The following is a 22,327-nucleotide window of genomic DNA, read 5'->3' on the forward strand; positions in this document are numbered from 1 at the left end:
ACTTCTAATTCAAGATTACTCATTTTGTTTGGTGAGTTCTTTGTGCTTTGAGTTTTGGAGGCAACAATGCATCATCATGACTTCACCTTCACCAGTCTTTAAGGTGGTGTCCACAGTGCCAGATGTGTGCAGAGCCCTACTTGGGAGAAGATAAAGTGAGTGAAATAAGCTGTGCATGTAGAAGTAGATGAAGAGCTAGAGGGGCAGAGAGTAGTGGCAGAAGAGAGACCTGGGTGGTGTGGCCACAAGGACTAACATCAACCACCTTAAACTCTGATGTGAATCAATGAGTCTTCAATATATTACAACCAAAGAGAGCCAGGTGTTGAAGTCTTCTAGGGGGCAGGGACTAGGCCCCTGAAAGCACTCACCTCTCCCACACTTCCTTCCTCTTTAAAATCTCTTTTCTTTCCTTCTTTCTGTGCAGATGAAATACACAGGAACACACTCCCTATGCCTCCTTCCCAAGGGAAGACCAAAGATGTTCAGGAGAAGACACTACATCAAGAGGTAAAAGTAACCTTGTGACCTTCACCAGCCAAAACTAGGAGGCAAAGTTTCATTTCTTTCCTTATTCCCAAGTCTTTGTGACATAAATTCCCATTATACTAATTCCTGGAATCCAGGCCTTGGTCTTCCTAGCAGTTTCCAGGAATGTTCACTAATTTCTACCCCAGTAAAAGTCCCCACTCTCCCACTGAAGCCTCCTTGTCATCCTGACATGTGGCTGCCCTTGCTCACCACATCCTAATGCTGGGCTCCTCCATGGACTGAGCTTCTTCTCAAGGGCCCAACTGCTAGTAGCCCTGTTTCCTCCAGGGAGGGAAAATGCCACACTTTTGTTAGTCCTTCTCAGACTCCCCAGTTCCAAGAGATCAGCTGGTGACCTCCAGCAATCACCTTCTTGGTGATTAGTGGGTAACATAAGAATAACAGAGAGTAACTTAACAATCCTTGCTATCACTTGCTATTTAAGAGTCCATAGGCCCACGCAAAACCCAAGAGGTCTTTACTGACCCAATTCCTGTCTCCACCTCCACTATCCCACCCCTGAGTTAGGTCCACTGGCCCTAGAAGGAAAGCACACCCTTCTTGCCCCACTCCTAGACTGTCTCATTTTTCTCATTTTTCTAGAAGTCACCTTGTCCTAGGGTATTGGTTTAGGAGTGGGCATTCTCTTAAAGTTGCGTATCTATTCAAGCAATCATCTGACACCAAAGACTATACAAGAAGCTCTCAGGAACCTGTAAGTTGGAGAACATATTTCTCAAAATGTGTTTCAGTCAGACTGAAGTAGGGCCACACATGGACCACCAGCCAGACCCCTCAGCATGTCTCATATCAGCTTCACCAAACTCTGGAACTTGCCTTTAATATTAAATAAGAACACCAAGCCTGTATATTGCCTTTGCCATAAACAGATTCCTACTCCCTATTTTCTTCAAGCAAGTAAATTTTCTGGAACACACACATCCTGTCATGAGCTGAACTTGTCCAAGAAGCTAGGAATGCTATACTATTTGCATTCACAGCTATTGTCTTTATGTCAGCCAGGCACAAGGAGGTCCAAGTTATCTACAGGACACAGCTTGAGATATCAATCTGGTTGTCCCTACGCTTATCCCTCCTTTTCTGTTCTCCCACAGGTATTAAGAAGACTGTATTCTTTCTCCAGGAAAGTCAAAGCAGATATTCAAAAAACTGTTGGCCCAAAGTGCAAAGTAAGAGACTAGATACAGCTGGGGCAGGGTGGAGAGGAGGTGGGTGCTGGCTCAAGAGAGAACATGGAGGGGAGAAGTCTCCTAAAAATCACAAATGAGGGAAGACACTCTTCTGCCCCAAGAAGAAAGCAAAAGAGCAGAGTAGAAGCCATTGAAAGTAGAGTAAAATAAAACCCCAGACGCGCCATACATGGCGTGTGATATTGAAGACAAATATCTACAGAGGTTTCTGGTGATAAAACTAAATGGAACAATAGTAGAGGTTTTAGTACTTCCACTGCCTGTGGAGAAATACCCATTAACTCCACAGTTTTCTTTCTTTTGGGATGAAATGCGTTCCTTACTTCTTCATCTTTATGCATGCATTTAAAACTTTGTCTTGCTGTTTTGGGTAGGGAGCATACCTGTTTCCTGAACCCCTCAACGGTGGTTTGTTCACCGATAGTGAGGTGCCGGTTTCACAGGTTGATGAAGAGAATCTGTCTTTATGAGGTGTGACCAAAAATATGGTGAATGCTGCTGAGTGCCATCCAACCGACAGGCAGGCTCACAAAAATGTGATGTGTCCTCATCCACCTTATTCACCAGATCTGGCACTGTGTGACTTGTGGCTCTTTCCCAAAGTCACAATAACCAGGAAAGGGAAATGTGTTGAGTTCATTTAGGACCTTAAGGCAGCCAGGACAGTGCAACTGAAGATACTCATGAGAGAGGACATCCAGAACTGCTTCAGAAAGTGGCAGGAACAAAGGGATAAGTGTGTTTGGAGTAAGGTAGAATATTCTGGGGGAATTACAGTCAATGTGTCTTTTACTATAATAGAGGGGCTTTTGTCATTTAAACAGCCACTGTGTTTTCAAATCATACCTCATATATCCACCTTCCCTTCTAGAATGCCTACTTTCTAGATTTTGTGCTTTAGTGCTGGACACAAGGACCATTTCTTAACCAGCCCCTGCAGTAGTTGAAGTCCAATGCCTGTGACAACAAACCTCACATATTTGTATCTCCCATGGTTCTACCCCTCTAATTGAACTTTCGCTAGTAAGAATGGCCATTTTTGACTTTTGGCTCCTCCCCGAAGTCTAAATGATCATGAAAGGGAAATGTTTGAATTGATTCAGAACATTGAAGCAGCCATGACAGTGCAGCTAAAGACAATCAGGAAAGAGGACTTCCAGAACTGCTTCAGAAAGTGGCAGGAATGAAGGGATAAGTATATGAAAGGAGGAATAACATCAATGGGTCTTTTACTATGATAAATTACTTTTTAATTTAAGAAAAAGAAGGGTCACTTTTTAAAACATTGAGATGCATATAACTTGCTTGTGAAAATAGGACTGTAAGTAATTAAAAAGGACTATATGTAAAAAAATAACAAAGAAAGAAAAAAATTACATGATATAGTTAGTAATGTATTTGCACAATCTTGCCAGGCAGGTGCTGTGCCATTGAGCTATATTCCCAGCCCTATTTGCACAATCTTTACAGTATAGTTTACCCATATTACCTTATTTGGTCAATCACTTCAAACTGCAGGAGGTAGATTAGGATAGCTCACTTTACAAATGAAAGTCAAGGGGGCTGGGGATTTAGCTCAGCGGCAAAGCGTCTGCCTGGCAAGCACAAGGTCGTGAGTTCAGTTCCTGATACCAGAGAAAAACCAAAAAAAAAAAAAAAAAAAATGAAAGTCAAAGAGAGGGGTTCGATGCCTTGGCCTTTGTCACCTGATTAGGAAGTCACAGGGTTGGAACTGTCCTTCTAACAGCTTTCCCAGGTACTCCCGCTGATTGAGAGAGCCTGTCCCAAACACAAAATGGTGGGACAGACTGAGAACTTCACAAATCAGTGAAAAGAGGTGCATTCTACCCAGGACAGCAGATCCCAGGTTTTAGTTATTTGATTATAGTTGTTCTCCCTCAACATCAAATCTGCATGCCATGAATTATGCATTTTACACTTAGATTCATCACTCAGACCCTCACCCTGGAGCACAAAGCCGAGTAAACCCTTCTACAGCAAGCACTAAACCGTCAGATTCCAGTCTCAGAAAAAGAAAAAGGCACCGCAAATAACTACAAGTGTCTCTAAACTCGGGTTTCCCTCTGGTACTTTTTAATGCTCATTGACACAGGTTTGCAGGTAAGAGACACATGAGCAGTTTTCGTCATCTTAACTCGTGCATCTGATACATTGAAATGAGGTTTGGCAGTTGTTTTACAATTGTGAAAAAAGCAGCTTCATTTGAAACAAATCATCAAAATCCCACAATAGATTACAGAAGTAAGTGAGACTTTGCTTTTCTATTTCTACTCACCACAGGAATGAGAAATAAGACACGCTATTCAAGCCCTCGAGCTACATCCATATAAAGTCATGAGTGTACCGGCACTGTGCAGAATCCAGAGAAAACCAAACTTGCATCATTTGTCAACAATGGTGAGATCAGCCCAGATAAATTGTCTTTCCTTAGGCGAGAAAGCCACAGTTGAAATAAGAGGGGAAATGACACTCGCCCCAGTGAATTTCTGCTCCTCACACAGGCCCAGGACACAGGGGTCCTCAGTATAAATGCAGCCTCCACGGTGGGGTTGACAGTCTAGGGTAGGGAGTATTTGTGAAGCACCCACGGCATAAGCAATGGAGGGGCTGGGGTTACTAAGCTGCTAGGAAGCTTAACCTTGTTCAGGAGGCACAGATACAAGAAGGCAGGTTAAACCAAAATAAGAGGAGGGTAAAGAGGGTAACTTTTATCACCAGCAGTGCCTCGGGGTATCACTGCCCCATGAAAAACTGGGACAGTGGCATGTTTGATTTCTGTCCCCTGTGACAACCGAGCTCCCCAAGAAACTAAGCAATGTTGCAAGCAGCATGTGCCTCCTTCCTACCGCTTCCATCTCCTTCCAGGATCCTTGCAAGTATCTCCTCTCCAAGCCTCGCACCCTCCCACCCCGCATCCTGCCCTCCCGGCCTCCTTCCTTGGATACCTATCCAATCCTCCTTCTGCTGGGTGTGGGATGGATGCTGTGCTTGCTGAAGTCGATGTTTAAGCAGGGTGCTCTGCAGATACCGGGTGCTCCTGAAAAAGGCCACCAAATCTAACACTCCCTGAAGGAGGCCTTGACTTCCCGGCCAGGCTTGCTTCCTCATGTGTCACAGAACTGGGAACCACAAGGTTTTATGGACCTCCGGAAGAACGCTCTTCCTCAACTCCACATCAATCAACTGGAGACTGCAGGACACAAAGTTCAGAGGGCAGAGGCAGGGGGACCAGAAGCCAGTGCCTAGGAGTGTCCTCTGCCCTTCCTCCAGATGGAGAGCAATGAGACTGCAACTGCTCTCCTGTATGTCACCTGGGCGTGGTGACACACGTCTGTAATCCCAGCACTCGGCAGGCTGAGGCAGGAGGATCACCATGAGTTCAAGGCCAACTTCTACTACATAGGGAGACCCTGTCTCAAAAAATAAATAAATAAATAAATATTTTTTAAAATTATGTTATGCATAGATTTCTTCGTGATCTGCTCAACCTTTAGAAAAATCAGCGTGCTTCCAAAGCATTTAACCTGGAGCCAGGAAGATAGCTCAGTGGCACAGTGCCTGCCTGGCAAGCACAAGGTCCTGAATTCAATTCCCAGTAGGAAAAAAAAAACAGTACATTACCAAAGCATTTAACCTAAAAAAGTCATGTGCCAACATGATTCCAAGCAAAAATCTTATTTGCTCGCTCAAAGTTTTCCTGAGGGAGGCATTATTATTATCCCGAATTTTGAGGCAAAATTGAGGCAGACAAATGTTCAGTAAATTTTTCCATGAATGAAAATATTTTAAAACTACTGAAGGAAGACTTTTATTTCTTGCTCTAAAAACTCAAAAGCAAACTGGCTATGATGTCCCTCGCCTGTAATCCCAGCACTCGGGTGGCTGAGGCAGGAGGATCCTTGTGAGTTCAAGACCAGCCTTGGCTACAAAGTGAGTTCAAGGCCAGCCTGAAGTACATAGCAAAACCCTGTCTCAAAAAGACAAAAACAAACAAACAATAAAAGCTCAAGGGCCTGGGGATTTAGCTCAGCGGCACAGCGCCTGCCTAGCAAGTACAAGGTCGTGAGTTCGATTCCTGGTACCAGAAAAAGAAACAAAAACAATAAAAGCTCAATAACATACCTGATACATTTTACCTGACTACCTATTATTTTTTGGTTAGACTGAATTAAAGTGCCGTATACTAATTCAGACAGGTATTTTTTTTGAAACTATCAAGAAGATACAATTATTTGACTGATTTTTTTAAAGTACTAAATTGGATTTAAAGAGACGAGAAAAGAGCAATTGACCTCCGCATCCTGAGCCTTTGTTTAATGTGTGGGATACTGTTTTGCTGACCATCAGCCCTAACGAACAGAACTTAATGTTCGTGGTGATGGAGTCGTCCTCCTGCAGGACAGGCTGCCATGCTTTGCTACCGCTACCACGACGAAGTGTCACAGGCTAAGTGGTTTAAACAGATACTATTTTGTCACAACCATGGAGCCTCAAAGTCTACGATCACGGTATTGTCAGAGTTGGTTTCCTTTAAAGGTCTCTTTCGGGCCTTGCATGATCTTTCTTCTGGACATAAAATATCTATGTCCAGATGCCCCGTTATAAAGACAGCAGCAAACTAGATGAGAGTCCGGCCAATGACCTCATTTTAACTCAGTTATCTGTTTTAAAATGCTTGTTCCAAGTGCAGTCACATTCTGAGACACTCAGGGTTAGGATTTCAACATATGGATTTGGGGGAACACAATTCACCTCATAACCTGAGGCAACGGCTCTTGAATTAAAAAGTCATTCCGATGAGTAGAGACCTGCCAAAGAAACTAGGAAAGCACACTGGGTTGGAAAGCTGTCACTTGGTGTGACCTGGCCCTCGGAAGACTGAGCCCAAGGGCTGCGGAGGATTCTCTGAGCATGTCCCCAACCTCACCACTCCAGGTGGAGAACCGTTCCACCGCTACAAGTATCTGCTCAAGAGAGACCGATCTGGCTGAAACACATGCTACCTCTTCCTCGCTGTGGCTTTAGCTTCTATCTGATCCTCATGAGTCAGCTAAGAGTTCAGACAGAAACATAAATACAGCATATTTGATACTGGGAATTAATGAGCCTAATTCCTCCTCCCTACCTTCTAAAGGATGTCACTTGACTATGGGGGCAGGAACCAGCTCCAGTGATACCTCCTGAACTGTTCATGCTGCTCTCTTCAGAAAGAAATACAGCATCTTTTGTTAAGCAAAAGTAAAGTAGGAATTAATCCTGAGAGTCAGAAATCTAGAGGGTGTTTGATTTGCTGTTAAAATTAGCTGGTCAAACTAGTCATTTTAACTTTCTATGCTTGTACCAAGAATCAAACCCAGGGCCTTGCATGTACCAGACAAGCATTCTACAACTGAGCTACATTCTCAACCTTCCTTTCTTTAGAAATACTTGCCAGTTTACAATACATGAACATTTTTTACTTTCATAACTAAGAGAACTTTAAAAATAATTACCATATACTCCTAAAACTTCCTTTTATGGAAAAAGAAAACAGGTTTTAGCTTTTGTTTTATTTTATTGGTCCAGTAATTTTTACTTCACCTAATTAAGTCAGTGTAATCCTAAATAGGGTAAGATGAAGTTTTGCACAATGAATCACTCTCATCATGACTTCAGAGGGTTGTCTATAAAGGGAATAATCCGGGGGCACAGGCAATGTGAACATCTTTGTACAGCTGTCCTTCCTCTTGCCAACTGCAAAGATACATGTTAGAAAGAGGAAACCCTCCCCGCAACAAACACTGCAAATGGTGCTGATTGCAGGCACCAAAACCACACAGGCACCAAAACCCGAAGGTCACCTCACCAAGGGCACTGAGCCAATACCCAGAAACAAGTGCTTTGAACAGTCAGTTCACAACAGAAAATATAATCCACGAAACCATTTTCCATTTGAAAACAAAACTTACCATCATCCATCCCCAAATAAATACAAAAAGCCCACTATAAAACACCATTTCATGCCAACTGGGGGAGCTAAAATTAAAAAGATCAGCACCACTTAGTTGTGAAATATATGCAACGAGTAGAATGTTCAGGAGTAGAATTGGTGTGAAATGCATGCAACCATGCTCAAAAACTGGCAATTTCTCATTAAACTCAATATATACCTACCTAATGATGCAGCAATTCCAAGCTTGGATATTTACCCACAAGAAATAAAAAATGTCATCCATAAAAGGTTCAGATAATAGTGTTTATAGCAGATTCATTTCAAAAACTCCAAGCTGGGGGCAACTTGAATACCCAACAATAGGGGAATAGAAAAATAAATTATGATATATTCAAACAGTGCAATACCACCCAGAATAATAAAGGATGAGCTCCAGACACACAAAGTGAATGTATCTTACAAATAACAAGCAAAAGGAGCCTGACACGGGACAGTGAATCCTGTTTGATCCCAGGCATGTCAAGCTCAGGGACTGGAAATGCTAAATCACAGCACAATAATCAGGACAGTGATGTTCATCACGGGAGAGTTGGCCACAAGGGGACAAGGATGTGTTCTGGGGTGGTAGACAGGCAGTGTATAATTCTTACCAAAATGTACTCAATTACACACTAAATACCCATGACTTTTATGATACACAAGATTTTCTTCCATATGAATGTTATAAGCGGTTGCTGCACAAAACTGATTTTGCAATTTTCCAATAGTCTATGTACATCCCATTTCATAATTTTCATGTGCCACTTATTTGCCTGACTTGCCCATGGTTGTTCCCAAGTCCCCTTCCAAGGAAGTCTCACATACACATGCGTGCGTGCACACACACACACACACCAGTGAGCCTTTCTTGTGTGTGAGGCCTCAAGACATGACATGTCTACCAGACCCTCTACTCTGTCCCACCCCTGACCTAATTCCATTTTTTATTTTCCCAGTTAGATTTTAAACCATGTGTAAGGAAGGAACTGGGTCCCCTTCCCCAACGTCCCCAGCCACGCAGGGCAGGGTTAACTACCTGCTGGACTGTGGGCGAGAACGGACATGTAGTTGTGAGAGCTTCAGTGAGACATAGCAAGCTCAAGGGGGAAGAAAACAGGCCCTGGAGCCACACCAACTTGGTCTTCAGTCCATTCCCAGTCATCTCCCAGCTTCGAGCAGGTCATTTACTGTCTCTGAGCTTCTGTTCCTCATCAAAGGCAGTGTTTGCTGAGAAGATCAGAGGTCCTGTTAAGTATATCTTGATAAGGTCCTGTACAGAGCAAGGCCTCAGCTGTGTATAGAGCTCCACCCCAACAGCTCCCTGAAAGAAGGGAACTATGACTGCAGCTCCCTGAAAGAAGGGAGCTATGACTGCAGCTCCCTGAAAGAAGGGAGCTATCACTGCTGACCACCAGCACAGATCCAGCACTCAGTTCATGAAGTGAACAGCCTGAGCCGTTTCTACCTTCTTTCACTCCTTTGAGAAAACACCAAAGCACATAGCCCAGGTTACAAGCAGCAAGTGCTTTCAGCACTGTGCTATTCTATCTCAGCACATACCTGCACTTTTCATTTGCGACACTCAGGGTAAGATGTACCTGCATTCAGAATATCTCCTAACTTTGAAAATGTCAGGTAGTGCATATACCATTCGTGCAATGCCTATCTGAGAGGCATGGGGCAGCCCTCCACATCAAACACCTCCTATTTCCACAGAAAACCTTATAAGTAATCCATGCTAATGGAGTAAATAAGGACCAAAGTATTCTCATCTCCCAGGGCAGTTTTGTTATCAAATAATTTTGATAGACTAACAAAATAACCATGTCTGATTTTAGGGCTGCTGAGGATACAGAATTGCTGGAGAACCTATCCTAATTAATGTTCATGTGATATTACTATTACTACCATCTCCACTTTACAAGATAGATAACTTGCAAAGGTCCCACACTTCACCCCAAAGTCTGTCCCCATAATCATGCTTCTTTGCTACCTCAGTCCCTCCTTCAAGCTGAACCTGCAACTGTAGGCTTTGAGAAAATCCTCACTCTATCCCCTTAAAAATTAAAAATTGCTAAGAAAGAAATTGGTAATGTTTTTTTATCCCCTCTGGTGTTTCTTCTAGCTTGAAGACTCTGAAGCTTGTTGGAAACAGGGACGTCACCGATCCGCTGCTGTCAGACTCCCAGAGGTGGGGCCCAAGGCCTGAGACAACCAAACCAAACCGCAAACAAGAACCCAGCCCAGAGCAACAAAAGGCAAACCAGAAGGGCCTTTTCAAACAGATTGCTTTAGAGAGGCATGTTCAGGGGAAAGATTTAGCTAATAACTTAGGCTGCCAAAACACAGAATAACGTCTTTTCGGCAACGACCAGGTCATTAAACAACGCATTCAAATTTATGGGTAAGTCAGCCACCTTATCAAAGGAAAACAGTGTAAAAAACTCACAGCTCTGAGGGTAGAAAGAGTAGAAGTTGCTCCACAGAAGACAGGAAAGCAGCAAATCAGTCACGTCACGGCCCCGTGTTAACAACTTCTGAACAGCAAAGGTGAAAGAGCATTTGTTCACCGGAGGTCACTTTCCCCCCTCGGGGAGGGAGTGGGAGCACATTTGGAAGGCTCTCTTCAGGGCCTGTTATGTCCCCCGGGGCCCAGTTTGCCTGTAGAACAAGGCTGGTGGGGAGAGCAATTAGTTACTCGGTGTCACGGCACCGGCACCTTTCAGGAGGTCCTCACAGCTGAAAGGGAGACGCTTGTCCTGAGCTGCGCTCCTCGGGAAATACCGAGCACCAGGGAGCCACCTTGGGGACACAGGCTTCCCCCGGCCCGTCCGTTCTCACCTGCAGTCCAACAGGTACTTAACCCTGCCCTACATGGTTAGGGGCCCTTGGTGAAGGAGACCTGGAGGTTTCCTCCCTATACATGGTTGAAAATCTAACTGGGAAAAAAAAAAAAAACCATAATTACGTCAGGGTTGGAAAATACATCCGAATGCAAAGGTTGGCAAAATGTTTGGACTGCATCTCTCTGTTTCTCTTTCTGTTTTATATACAACTCAAGTTACAGCCTTCATCCCGGCCCCTCTGAACTCTCAGAAAATAACTGAACCCACTCAGGTCAAGCATTTCCAAATGGTAATGTTTCCGCAAAACAATTTCTCTCTCCTCAGCCTGCTGCCACACAAAATCAAAAGCGAGTCCTCCAGAAGGGGCAGAGCAGGCAGAAACCCAGCTCCCCCTCAACAACTGTTTGCAGAATGAAATTGAAATCCTGCCCGATTCTACCCACCCTAGAGGATTCGTTCATGAATCTGACCGAGAATGACTCACGGACCACCGCTGACTTGCTCTTGTGTGTCTTAGAGGAACACTCTCCCGGACACAGCCTGCTCCGGTCCTGCGGGAGAGCCTTCAGCTGCACAGACATAGCTTTCTCACTCAATCTCCTGTGCTCACAAAGTGCTTGTTTGCTTCTGTGTAAGTTAACATGATTTCAGGATCGCCTGCCCTTCGACATAATGCTATCTCGACAATCCCTTGTCTACTGGACCTGAGTTGCTTCAAGTATTTTCTAAGAGTTTAGAGGGGCTGGGATGAAGATTGTAACTTGAGTTGTATATAGAAGAAAAAGAGAAACAGGGACAGGTTTTGAGAGGGAGGGTGGACAGGCAGCGAGAAATTAAAAGTGCACTGGATAAGGAACTCAACTTGCCTTAAGTCAGCTCGGGTGTCACTCAGGGCTAGAGCTCTCCCAAGTATGACAGGGGCCCCAGCACCGTGAAGACAAAACAAGGAACTGAGCTGAGCAGAGGAGGAGAATGGGCCCAGGTCCGCGCTCCAGACTCAGAGAAGACAGATTTGACAGTTCAGCTGACCCAAGTGCAACCTTGCTGCTCTTACTTGGAAGTGACTCAGGCTTCCTTCATTGTTCTATATGCAAAGCAAACCAAATGTGAATACATTGATGTGGAATACAGGCTGGGAGTTCCACGCTGCTCGCAAGATGGCACTTATTCAGTATAAATAAACATTCTAAAACCAGGGAATGTATTTTTTGATCATCACAAACTATACCCAAATTCTTATCGCATCTAATCTCTCTGTAATGCAGATATGAGGTAAAGTCAGCCAAACCTTAGTGGGTGTCAAGGTTTATACAGAAAGCCTGTTGTGATTGTAAGCAGGACCTTCAGGAGCTGACTGGGTCATGGAGGCTTAGAGCTGACTTGCTGTGAGGAGCTGGGGTCTACTGGAAGAGGGGTCACTGTGGGTGTGACCGGAAGGATACATCTCCCGCCACACTCCTGCCTTGCTCTCTCTGCTTCCAGGGCTCTACAAGGTGAGCAGCTGTCCTCTGCCATGCTGTTCTGCCCTGGAACCAGCTGACCATGGACTGAAACCTCTAAATTGTGAGCCTAAATAAACCTCTCTTCCTTTAAGTTGTGGATGTTGAGTATTATGTCTCAGTGATGAGAAAAGCAACTAAGACAGAGGGTAAGTAAAAGTAGCCCAAGACTCCATCTTATGCCTAATTAAAAAAAAAAAAACTAATTTTTCTCAGCCCCCTTGTATCCTTTGTACCATTTTCTTCAAATTTCTCCCCTTCCTCCAAAGTCAGTTACCATTATAACCCAACAAACAGCGTCTGCTGGATGGTGGAGTTGGCGGTCCCAGGTGAACAAATGTACACCACCACCACCACAAGTTTACAAGATGGTAAGGAGGGGCATTCAAACAAAGACACCCACACCCTCTGGAGCCCACCACAGCTACAAGAAAGAAATGATAGGCTCAAAATCCAGCCCAAAGAGAGAGAGAAGAAAGAGTGAGTTAGGGTGTGTTCTTTTTCCATTGAGAGAGGCCACTCATTCAAGTCCAATCTATATTACTTCAGTACGTGTGCTGGTAAGTTTGCTACCAGCATTGCTTTCTCACCTTTTTCACAGTGCTAATCATAGAGATAATGGTCATATCTGCACCTCACCCTGAGGTCAGCTGACAAGGCTACAAAAACAACCACCTGAAGTCTCTGGCCATGTAGGCCCTAGGATGGCTCAGGGATGAGTCCCAAACTCCACATGCTGTGTGCATGCCAGCCACCCTACCTACTCTGTTCCTTTCTGCTTTCTTTTATAGACAGAAAGTCACAGATGAGGCAGGTCTTTTCCCATTCAACAACACCCACAAGTTGTCTTGCTGTGTCAAAATCACTAAACACCCTACTGCCCCTGGCATCCGGTCACTGAGGGTCAGTGCTGCTGCTCAGTGTCCTGTAATGACTGGGTAGACCTCTGCTTCCTGTTATGACCTCTAGTGTAGCCCCTCTCCTGCCCTCAAGAGAGTTTTCCCAGTTTATCCCTGAATTTTCATTTCAGTTAGCTCAGACCAGCCTGGCTTATGGTGAGAAGCCACAAGCCAGTCTAGCAGGAGGCAAGGAAATTTGCCTGGACAGTTAATGGAATGATCCAGAAGGACTTGGCAGACTTCTTGTCACCCTACCTAGTGACCTCTACAGATCCCGAGAGAAAGCAAGAATACAAGGATGAAAAAGATACGACAGGAGAAGGAAAATAAAGGCAAAGACTAAGAGTGAAGTGGAAGAGGAAGAAAAAACTGTTTTTAAAATAAGACAGGAGTGACGGTCTTCCTTAAAAGAGGCCACAAGCCACTCCACCATTGTACTCCACCCTTGCAACTGTGTCGGCAATTCACTAGTATTCACTGGTTCTTCCAAAGGCCTGCCCTCCTCCTTCCCACATTGAGGCTATTAAATACATATTAGAGGCCATCACTGTTTCAGAGGAGGCTCCTGTACTCAGCCTCTGTGGATCAGACTAAAACTCAAAGTGGAGTCACTCACGCCAGGTTCCCTGTCACCAGGTGAAACTAAGTGGTTATGACTTTCAGGAAACCAGGAGACCAAGATACCAACCAAGGTGGCTAACCAGGCCAGCATCAGCCAATCGGATAGCAAAGTTCCCTCTGCTCTAACCCTTACATCCTTCAGTGCAGACAGAAATAACCTAGAGTATCAGTTGCCTGTTGTTCTCTCTCCCTGCCCTCACTCACAGAGAAAGTAACTTTGGGGTGACCAACCACCCTTTGTTCTTTGCTCTGCTTTTATGGGATGAGTGTGGCCTGACTCTAGTCACAAAGTCAAGACAGTTAAGACCTGGAAGCTAAGTTGTCATCATCTCGTCCTTGGCCAGGACCTGGTACGTGCTGGTCACTCTGCCTGGAACATTCCCACTCCTCTTTTACCTCCACCGATGGTTCCCTTCTGCAGAGTTTTCACCACAGCCCCAGGGAACCCTTAGCACATCTGGTTGTTACACGGTGGTCACAGCTGGAGGAGGTCGCTCCTGGCATCTAGTTGACGGAGACCAGACATGTTGCTTACCATCTATAATGCACAGGGTGATCGCCAGTCGTGAAGAATTATTGGGTTCATGTGTCAGGAGTGTGGTGGCTGAGAAGCTCTGCCCTTCCCTCCAATTGCATCACCTGACACTTGGCTTATGTGGCCAGCACTCAGAGAAGCTCTCCCTGACTCCTCTGAGGTGGGTGCTCATCACAGTCCGGGCTTTTCCTTAGCGCATGCATCACAGATGAAATGAAAACCCTTAGTTTGTTGTGGTATGGGAATTCACTGCCACACCAGAGTTTACAAATCCCTGCTGGCGAGCAACCTTCCAAACATTTCAAAGCCACACACTGGACCCGTCGCAATCTCAGTTTTCATTAAAAATAGTCCTTCCAAAATGACTTCACTAGATTGCACTCCAAATGCCTTTGGCTGTTTTAAAAATCAAATCCCTCCTCAGAGAACAAAGGGTTGCCACATTAGGGGCATTCAGGAAAGCAGGAAGCAGGCCTGGCCACAGTGTGCTGAGCAGTGGGGAGCACAACTCCCCAAGCTGGACTCACAAAGGGCGACCCTCATGGACATACAGGACCAGCTTCCAGATGCTACTACCTGCGATATCATTCTTTGTACTTATGCTTAGAAAGTATACAAGAAAAGAATGCCAGACAATTTTGTAAATAAGAATAAGAAGTAAAAGGGTTGGAAATACAAGAGATATTTGTGAGGCTTCCATAGCATACCAAAAAACACATAACTCTGGAAATCATGTTCAAACCCTGACTACCTCTTACAAAATGTATAACCTTAAGCAGCTTTCTTAAATTACCTAAGCATCAGTTCACTGATCTAAAATAGAAATGAGAAATATCCGCTTCTTGCAATCACTGTGAAGAGTAGTAGATCAATACACTTAAAGGACAGCCAACACCTAACTCTAAGATCAGAAGCTCTGTTGGGCATAAAAGAATTAAATTATCACTCTAATCCCAAGAATGTTGTAGCCCAAGCAGGCAAGCTAAGAATATTCCTCCATTCACCCAGGAACAGTTACTGTGCACAAGGTTCATCCGTGAACAAGTAGGAATCTTAGCACAGTGAAAAGTTCCCAAAATACTTGTTGTCCATCAATGCTTGTTGCAGGTATAATAGGATAATAGTAGGTCCAAGAAATAAAAGGCGTTTCAGACTCACCAGTTTTCTTGCCTTGCATAAAGAGTGACGTTCATCACAGCCATATAATTAATATTTGTACCATTTTGTAGTCTTTGCTTGCAAGAATCTGAGTCATGTGTTTGAGTAAATATTAATTTATTACAAAGACAGGACAGAGTCCCAGAGGTCTGAAGAAGTACGCTCAGAAAGGACGTGAACTAGAGACACCCTCGTCCTCCTATTTCATCGGTGTTGCCCTTTGACAGAGCTGCTCCAGCCCTTCTGTTTGTTCAGCCTCCTTCCTGCATCTTAACTCTCAGGCATCAAAGTCACAAAGAGTGAGAGTCTAAAAGCCTGTGTTAGGGACCACACCCACCCCTGCCAGGGGAAGTCAAGTCACCTCTCATAAGAATCCTATCAAAATTGCCCACAATATTCCCAAAAGGAAATCAGGGTACTATAATCAAAAGAAAAAGAATCAATGATGGCGGATTAAATAAACATCAAGAAGCACACCAACAATAACATGGGTGGTAGCCACCTTGCCATGAGACCTTCCTACATGTTATGTCCTGTATTATACATCTTACCTTTATTATCTTACTGAACTATAATCACACTCTTGTGCAGTGAAAAGTATTGCTACTCTCATTTTGAAGATCAATCAGTGAGCTCAGGTCTCTGTTAAATAGCCTACTTCATGTTACACGACTAGAAAATGGAAACGGGGTCAGGCACTAAAGTGTGTTTAATCACTGTGCTAGTCTATTTCTTAGATCCACTATGGGCAGGAAATAACCCAGGGCTCAATACTCCAAATTCGGTAATAAAAAGAAACCCTAAAAATCCTGCACTGTGATAAGAATATCTGATGTTGACCACAGTAAGTCACAATCTAGCTACAGAAGAACAAGCAGCATCAACTGCAGAGCTAATAAATGAAACATAGAAAACCAGAATAATGTTTTTCAAAGGGTGAACAATGGTTACTCACTGACTACAAATGCTCTCCTCATCTCTCCATAGCTTAGAAACTATTCACCTTGTCAGTGAACAAATGACTTCCTGCAAATTGGAATCCAACTCCCATCACAGGCAGATTTTTCAATCAAATGTCTTTGGCTTAGCCACATCGGTGAAAAACTGAGACTAGACAATCATCATCTATCATCATGTGAGTTTTATCTTTAAAATAAAGTCTGTTTTGCTGAATTGATAAGAGAGAAGATGAAATTTCCCCTATCTACCCACAACATTTCGAAGAGCTAATAAATATTTCTAAGTATGTTGCACATTTCAAATTTTTAAATAAGCTCATGCATAACTTCAGTAGTACTAATAAATAAGTCAACGTGCAGAACTAGGGAACAGGTCACTTCCCTTATCCATCAGGAGCATTCCCACTTGTCCAGTAGGGCAGACAGAGACCTGAGCCTAGATACCTGAGTCCCCAGGGCTCACACACAGAGTCCACTGGCTCAGTGGAAATCTCAGGACAATGCTGGGTCACGTGAGTTCTCTGTGCCTAAAGGTCCTCATCGATAAATGGTTGGCTGCAGGAGTTGTCCTAGGGACTATTTAAACAATATCACAAGTTGTTTGGAACCTTCTCATCCTAAGATGAAGGAACAAGGCCTTAGGAGCACAACCCAAGGTGCAGATTCTGGGAAATGTGATTCTTTGAGAAAGAGAAGCTCAATGGGCAGAGGAGGACAGCAGAGTGAGGAGAGGATGTGGTCTTAGCAGGAGAACAGCTCCAACCTGGTCCGTGGGGAGCCCCAGGCTAGAAGCTGCTACAGGGTGGTCTTATACTGAAGGAAAGGGACGGCAGGAATTTGAGAAGGGCACCAATGGCAGGAATGACAGTGCCTTAGTGGGCTAGCATGAGAGCTTGGTAAATATGATGGTTCCTGCCCCAAAAGTACTTTTTGTCTGGCTGGAAAGATGGGTGTAAGCTGGATTAATGATACAGGGGGGAAAAGGCTCACCTTGGTTCCCCTCTTCTCACATCTGCCTGCTGGGAGCACTCCTCTTCCATCCATCCAGGGGCCTGGGTCTTTTCTTCACTGGTTATTGCTCCCCTGACCACATCCAGTGTCCAAATCTGCATTTCAGAACTCTTGTTTTATCTTCTCAATACAGGTGTGTAACAGGTGTGTGATAATGTCAGTGATCAATCAATAGATCAAACAGGTGTTTTTCCAACTGCAGTAACAAATCATGAGATCTATAAAGTGGATTCAAATAACCTATAGTTTTGAAAACAGAATAGAACAAACTGCAGAGGAAAATATCAGGATGTGTCACAGTAGTGAATAAAGCTAAGGGCAGGGGTAAGTATGGTTTCTGGGCATGCAGATATCTGAGTATAGGTGTTTGGTATTTTTTTCCTGGTTTCAGGATAAATATTTTTCTTAAAATGAATTGCCACTGAAAAAAATGAGAAATGCTGAACCAAATTAAACCCGGCTGTGTTAGCTTGTGAGTGTAACATTCCACTCAGAGAACACAACTTAAATGGGACACAGTATAATTATGAAATAAAGCTATGGAGTCTGAAGAGGTAATTTCAAGTACATGTGCAGAACAAAAGGGTGTTTGGGTAATTTGGTTCTTTCAACTTCTTGTAGTAATAAATCTGCTTTGTCAGTGCACCTTTTGAGTATCTTACCAAGTTCAGTGTGGTGTGCTGAGCCTATAATGAATATGAAAGTCAGATGCCTGTTTATGAGATTATAATTCCACACAATCACAACACAATGGGGTCACTTTAGTGAAGCCTGATAAACGCTCTCATAGGGGAACAGGTGCCGGGAAGAAGGTGAAAAACATTGGCGCAGCATCATTCTGCTTGGCCTGTGAGATGCCTGGGACCTACCCTCAGGGACTTTAGATCTCATTTGGGAGAAAAACTGTGCATGGAAAAATATATAAATATATATAAAATATATAAAAAAAGTCACGCACAGTTTTTTTTCTGGAGAAGGAAAAGGTACAACTGATTTTTTCGTTTGCTTTTTTAAACTCTAGGGAGGTACACATGCTTAAATATAGCATGGTTTCCCTTATAAGAGAAAACGAAAGTATAATTTAAAGAGCAAAATAAAATATAGATCATAGGAAACAAGGAGACAGATCTTTTGCAAGTGGGAAGGGGACAAGAGCTGGGGGGCTGTAAAAGAATCAAGCTGTGATGTGCGGGTACCCATTCCCCATGATGAATGTAATCAAGTACTGTCAACATGTACTAGTCAATTTTTAAACCATAAAATAAAATCTCATTGGGGGAGATAAAATGTATGCAAAGAGAAAATAAGGTTACACACTTTTTCAAGAGGTGGAAATGATTAAATTATTTTTTTTTTTTAAATCTAGGAAGACAGATGAGAACAAAACCAGACTGATTTGATTCAGGAAGACAATCATAAACCATAGATTCAAAACTACAGCCAGAGGGAAGCAATAAGGTGATGGGTTTTGCTGTCAAATAGTGGACAATTTCATAGGTGCTGAGTAAAGATACGTTCAAACACAGTATCTGGGCGCTGCTGAGTGGCTGCTCCTCTGACAATTCCTGAGAAGCACAGGAGTGCAAGTCCCCTACGGCCCCCCTCATGCTAGTGCTCCATCTGCTTTCTCTATGATCAAAGCAAACAAACCTTGGCAGGGACGCTGCCCGGAAGGTGAAAGCCAGTCACCTGCGCAGAGCATCGCAAGGTGATGTCAAGACCATAACCCCTGAAGAGCACAGGGAAAAACCAACTTGGGGTGGTTTGGAAGCTACCCAAGATAAGATGTAAGAAAACCTCAGATTGGGGTGATTTTTACTTACCTCTGTGTTTATTGAGGTATTATTTACATGTAGCAAAAGTCGTGTATACAACCTGATGAGTTTTGACAAATGTGTATAACATGGTAACCATCACACAGTCAACATACAAGACACATTCGTCACAGCAGCCACTTCCACAAGCCCCTTTACTTAATGTTATGCTTTGAAGCGAGCTCTGAGGTTGATAAACCTGGCCACTAATGTTAGACTCAAATAAAGGAAAGATATACTACAATTGCCATCACTGTACTGAACCCCCTCAATAAATGTATCAAGACAAATAATGAAGATCAAGAAATAATATTTAATAACAAAAACGTAGACTACACAAACTGCTTCCCAAAAAGTTAAAGTCATGTAGGCTTTACTTTAACCTTTATTAAAGCACCTGTGCAAATGTTACCTTCAGAGAACATGGGTATTTGGGGACAGGGGACAGATGCTTTGTTCCCCAACATAACTTCTTGAACAACTATGAACAAAAGTGACCGAAGAAGTTATGACTTGCTACGCTCCAGTCATGCAAAGGGTTGCCAAAACCCTGCAGCTAATTTCCTCTGTGTTCTACAGTAGACATCAGCGTGAACCCAAAGGTCCACGCAGAAGACAAACACGAAATAGCCAAGTGGTCGTAAGGTGATCATATAAGTTCCAGACAGACGTTTTAAAATAAAAAAGAACGAAAGAAGCCAGATGGGAGTATTAAAGGCAGGAACCGAATCAAACCCAAGATTACGCAGGCAGATAAAAAGATGACTAAGAGTATCAGCAGTCAGAACACAGCCCGCCAGCCCCAGCCAGACAGATGTGGCTCAGACCTGGCTTGAGCCCAAAGCAAGCAGTGTACCCGCATCCAGGGAGGCCGAGGACCGAACTGTGAGTCCAGCAACTGGAGCATCATAAGTCACAGTAGTGTCCACGGTTCCCTCGGAGGAAGGCTGCTTCGAGAATAATAGGAAATCTCATCGCTGGGCAAGAGGAACCTCATACTTTTGCCCGGGGACAGGAGTCAAGCCAGCAAGGAAGAAAGTGCAGGGCTGACACCTCCCCCAGACTGCGTTCAGTCAAATTCCCAAAGAAGCAAAATATGCAACGAAAACACGAGTGCAAATTTTCACCCTGAAAACAACAAGATCAAAGCATTTTGAGAGGGTTTTATTTTACAGTTTTAAAGATTTAGTCCCTTTAAGCCATTTCCCAGCCTGCACGGAACATTCTCATGATAATCTGTGCCCCCAACAGCCGTGAGCTGGATGTTCAAGGGCACATCGGCTTCTAAAACTCTCTCAGCTCTGAGCTTGGCCTGGGTATGCTCACAGCTTGTTTTCTCCGGAGGCTGGAACCTAAGAATCAATGCTCATTTACCAAACTGACTCACTTGCTGAATGCAGCACACACAAAAAATCACAAAATGCCACAAGTCTTGCTCAACATTCACGTATCTGACTTTGATGAAGGTCTACTATATTCCCCAGCAGGGAGGTAGGGAGAACATAGCAGCAAAGGACACCCCCCGTCCCTGACAACTGCTCCCACACGTTTGTCCACATTCATTCCAGCTTACCTGCCCATCATCTCACAATGCCAGGGCCTCCTTCCTTGGACTCTGATTCAAGTTCAACCTGGAAAAGTAACGGGTAATGTCATCCTCAACGTTAGTTAAAACATGAAGGCCCCAAAGAGGAAGGGGAGAGTAGAAAAGAGATGCAGATGGAAGCACAACCTACTGACTCTCAGTGCATTGCTTTAATTAAAGTCAGCTCTACTGAGCATGATCGCACAGGCTTGTAATGCCAGCTGCTCCCGAAGCTGAGGCAGGAGGATTGCAGGTTCAAACCCAGCCTGGGCAACTCAGCAAGACTCTGTCTCAAAGTAAAAAAAAACAATGTGGAGGTGGAGGCAGAGGGAGGCTAGAGTACTGCACATGTAGCTCAGCACTCTCTGGGTTCAATCTTCAGTACTAATTTTTAAAAAATTTTTTGAAAAGAAAAACAAGGAAGTAACTATCTCCAGAACAATGATAAGACTCTTAGTGTTCTTAAATCACCAGAGAAACTTACCAAAACATAACTTCAGATACAGTAACTGCAAACTAGACCTGAGATTCTATACTTTTAGCTAGTTCCTCAATGGTGCCAAAACTGATTCTCCATAGTTTTGTAACAGAAAGTGCTCCCGCTATACACACCAGGGTACTTCAGTTGTGCACATTCCTGTTCCAGTTCTAGGTGCTCCTGTCTCCTAGAAACGGCTGGTCGCTGTGGTGCATACTGTAAGAACCAATCCCCAACTGACAGGCCATTCTGCCTCTGCACTTCCCGCTTGCTTATCCCATATAAGCCCTACACCACCAGAGATCAGGGCCTGATATTCTGGGAATGATCCCAGTCAGTGTCTGGCAATATAAAATAAATCTGTCTCCAAATCCTGGTTGTTGTTTCAACGTTTCTGCTTGTTGTAGCAGTTTAAAACTCAGGCTCAAAGTAAATAAATAAATAAATAAATAAAAACATAAAACTCAGATTGAAGGCCACCTGTGACTATCAAAAGTGATGGAAATCAGGACTTCTTTTTAAGCAGCCCCTCAGATGATTCTTATACTAATGTTTGAGAATCGTTTCATTCACATCCTACCTGCTTTCCTGCTGTGATGTCCCACAGGGCTACAGCAGCCCTTCACTTCCGGGTCACCCAGCGCTGCCCTGTGCCTGGCAGGAAGTGGATGCTTCATTCAGGAAGTTAGGGCTAAGCTCGGGACACCAGGAGCAAGCAGCAAGGAAGCCTTCAGAGATAATGTTTTCTGTGCTTCTGGAAAGTGATTTTTACCAGGGCTGGGGGTGTGGGGAGGAAGCAATAGTATTAGGAGTTGTAGGGTATCGTTTACAAATTAGGTTGGATCTGCTTTGTGCGGTTCCGTAATATTCTAATTTTCTACAAACACATCCATTAATTTTATAATCAACAAATAAGTTTTCAAGTGTTTAAACTAGGAGTTACCACATCCTAAAGAAACTACCACATAGGCCAGAAATGGTGGCACATGCCTGTAAATTCAGCACTCTGGAGGCTGAGGTAAGATGATTGCTACGAGTTCAAGGCCAGCATGTATAGTGAATCCAGGCCAGCCTACACTACATAGTGAGAACTGTCTCAAACAAAATGAGGAAAGGAAGAAAGAGAAGGAGAGAGAGAAAGAGAGAGAGAGAGAGAGAGAGAGAGAGAGAGAGAGAGAGAGAGAGAGA

General features: G+C 43.8%; 1 long non-coding RNA gene across 2 annotated transcripts in view; it reads right to left on the bottom strand.

Annotated features, from left to right (window-relative positions):
* The window catches only part of LOC102011005, a 27,235-nt gene extending 5,492 nt beyond the window's left edge, over positions 1-21,743 (bottom strand). The window contains exons 1-2 of one of the 2 annotated variants that reach the window (XR_260588.2): positions 21,720-21,743; positions 20,650-20,707 (exon numbers count right to left, since the gene is read on the bottom strand). This is a non-coding gene — a long non-coding RNA (uncharacterized LOC102011005). Of the gene's footprint in view, positions 1-20,649; positions 20,708-21,273; positions 21,353-21,719 lie in introns of those variants that run through there. The other variant, XR_260587.1, reaches the window with a different exon arrangement.
* Positions 21,744-22,327: the final 584 nt, after the last annotated feature.

The sequence above is a fragment of the Chinchilla lanigera genome, unplaced genomic scaffold, assembly GCF_000276665.1.
Source record: "Chinchilla lanigera isolate Chin_1 unplaced genomic scaffold, ChiLan1.0 scaffold00017, whole genome shotgun sequence".
Classification (NCBI taxonomy): domain Eukaryota; kingdom Metazoa; phylum Chordata; class Mammalia; order Rodentia; family Chinchillidae; genus Chinchilla; species Chinchilla lanigera.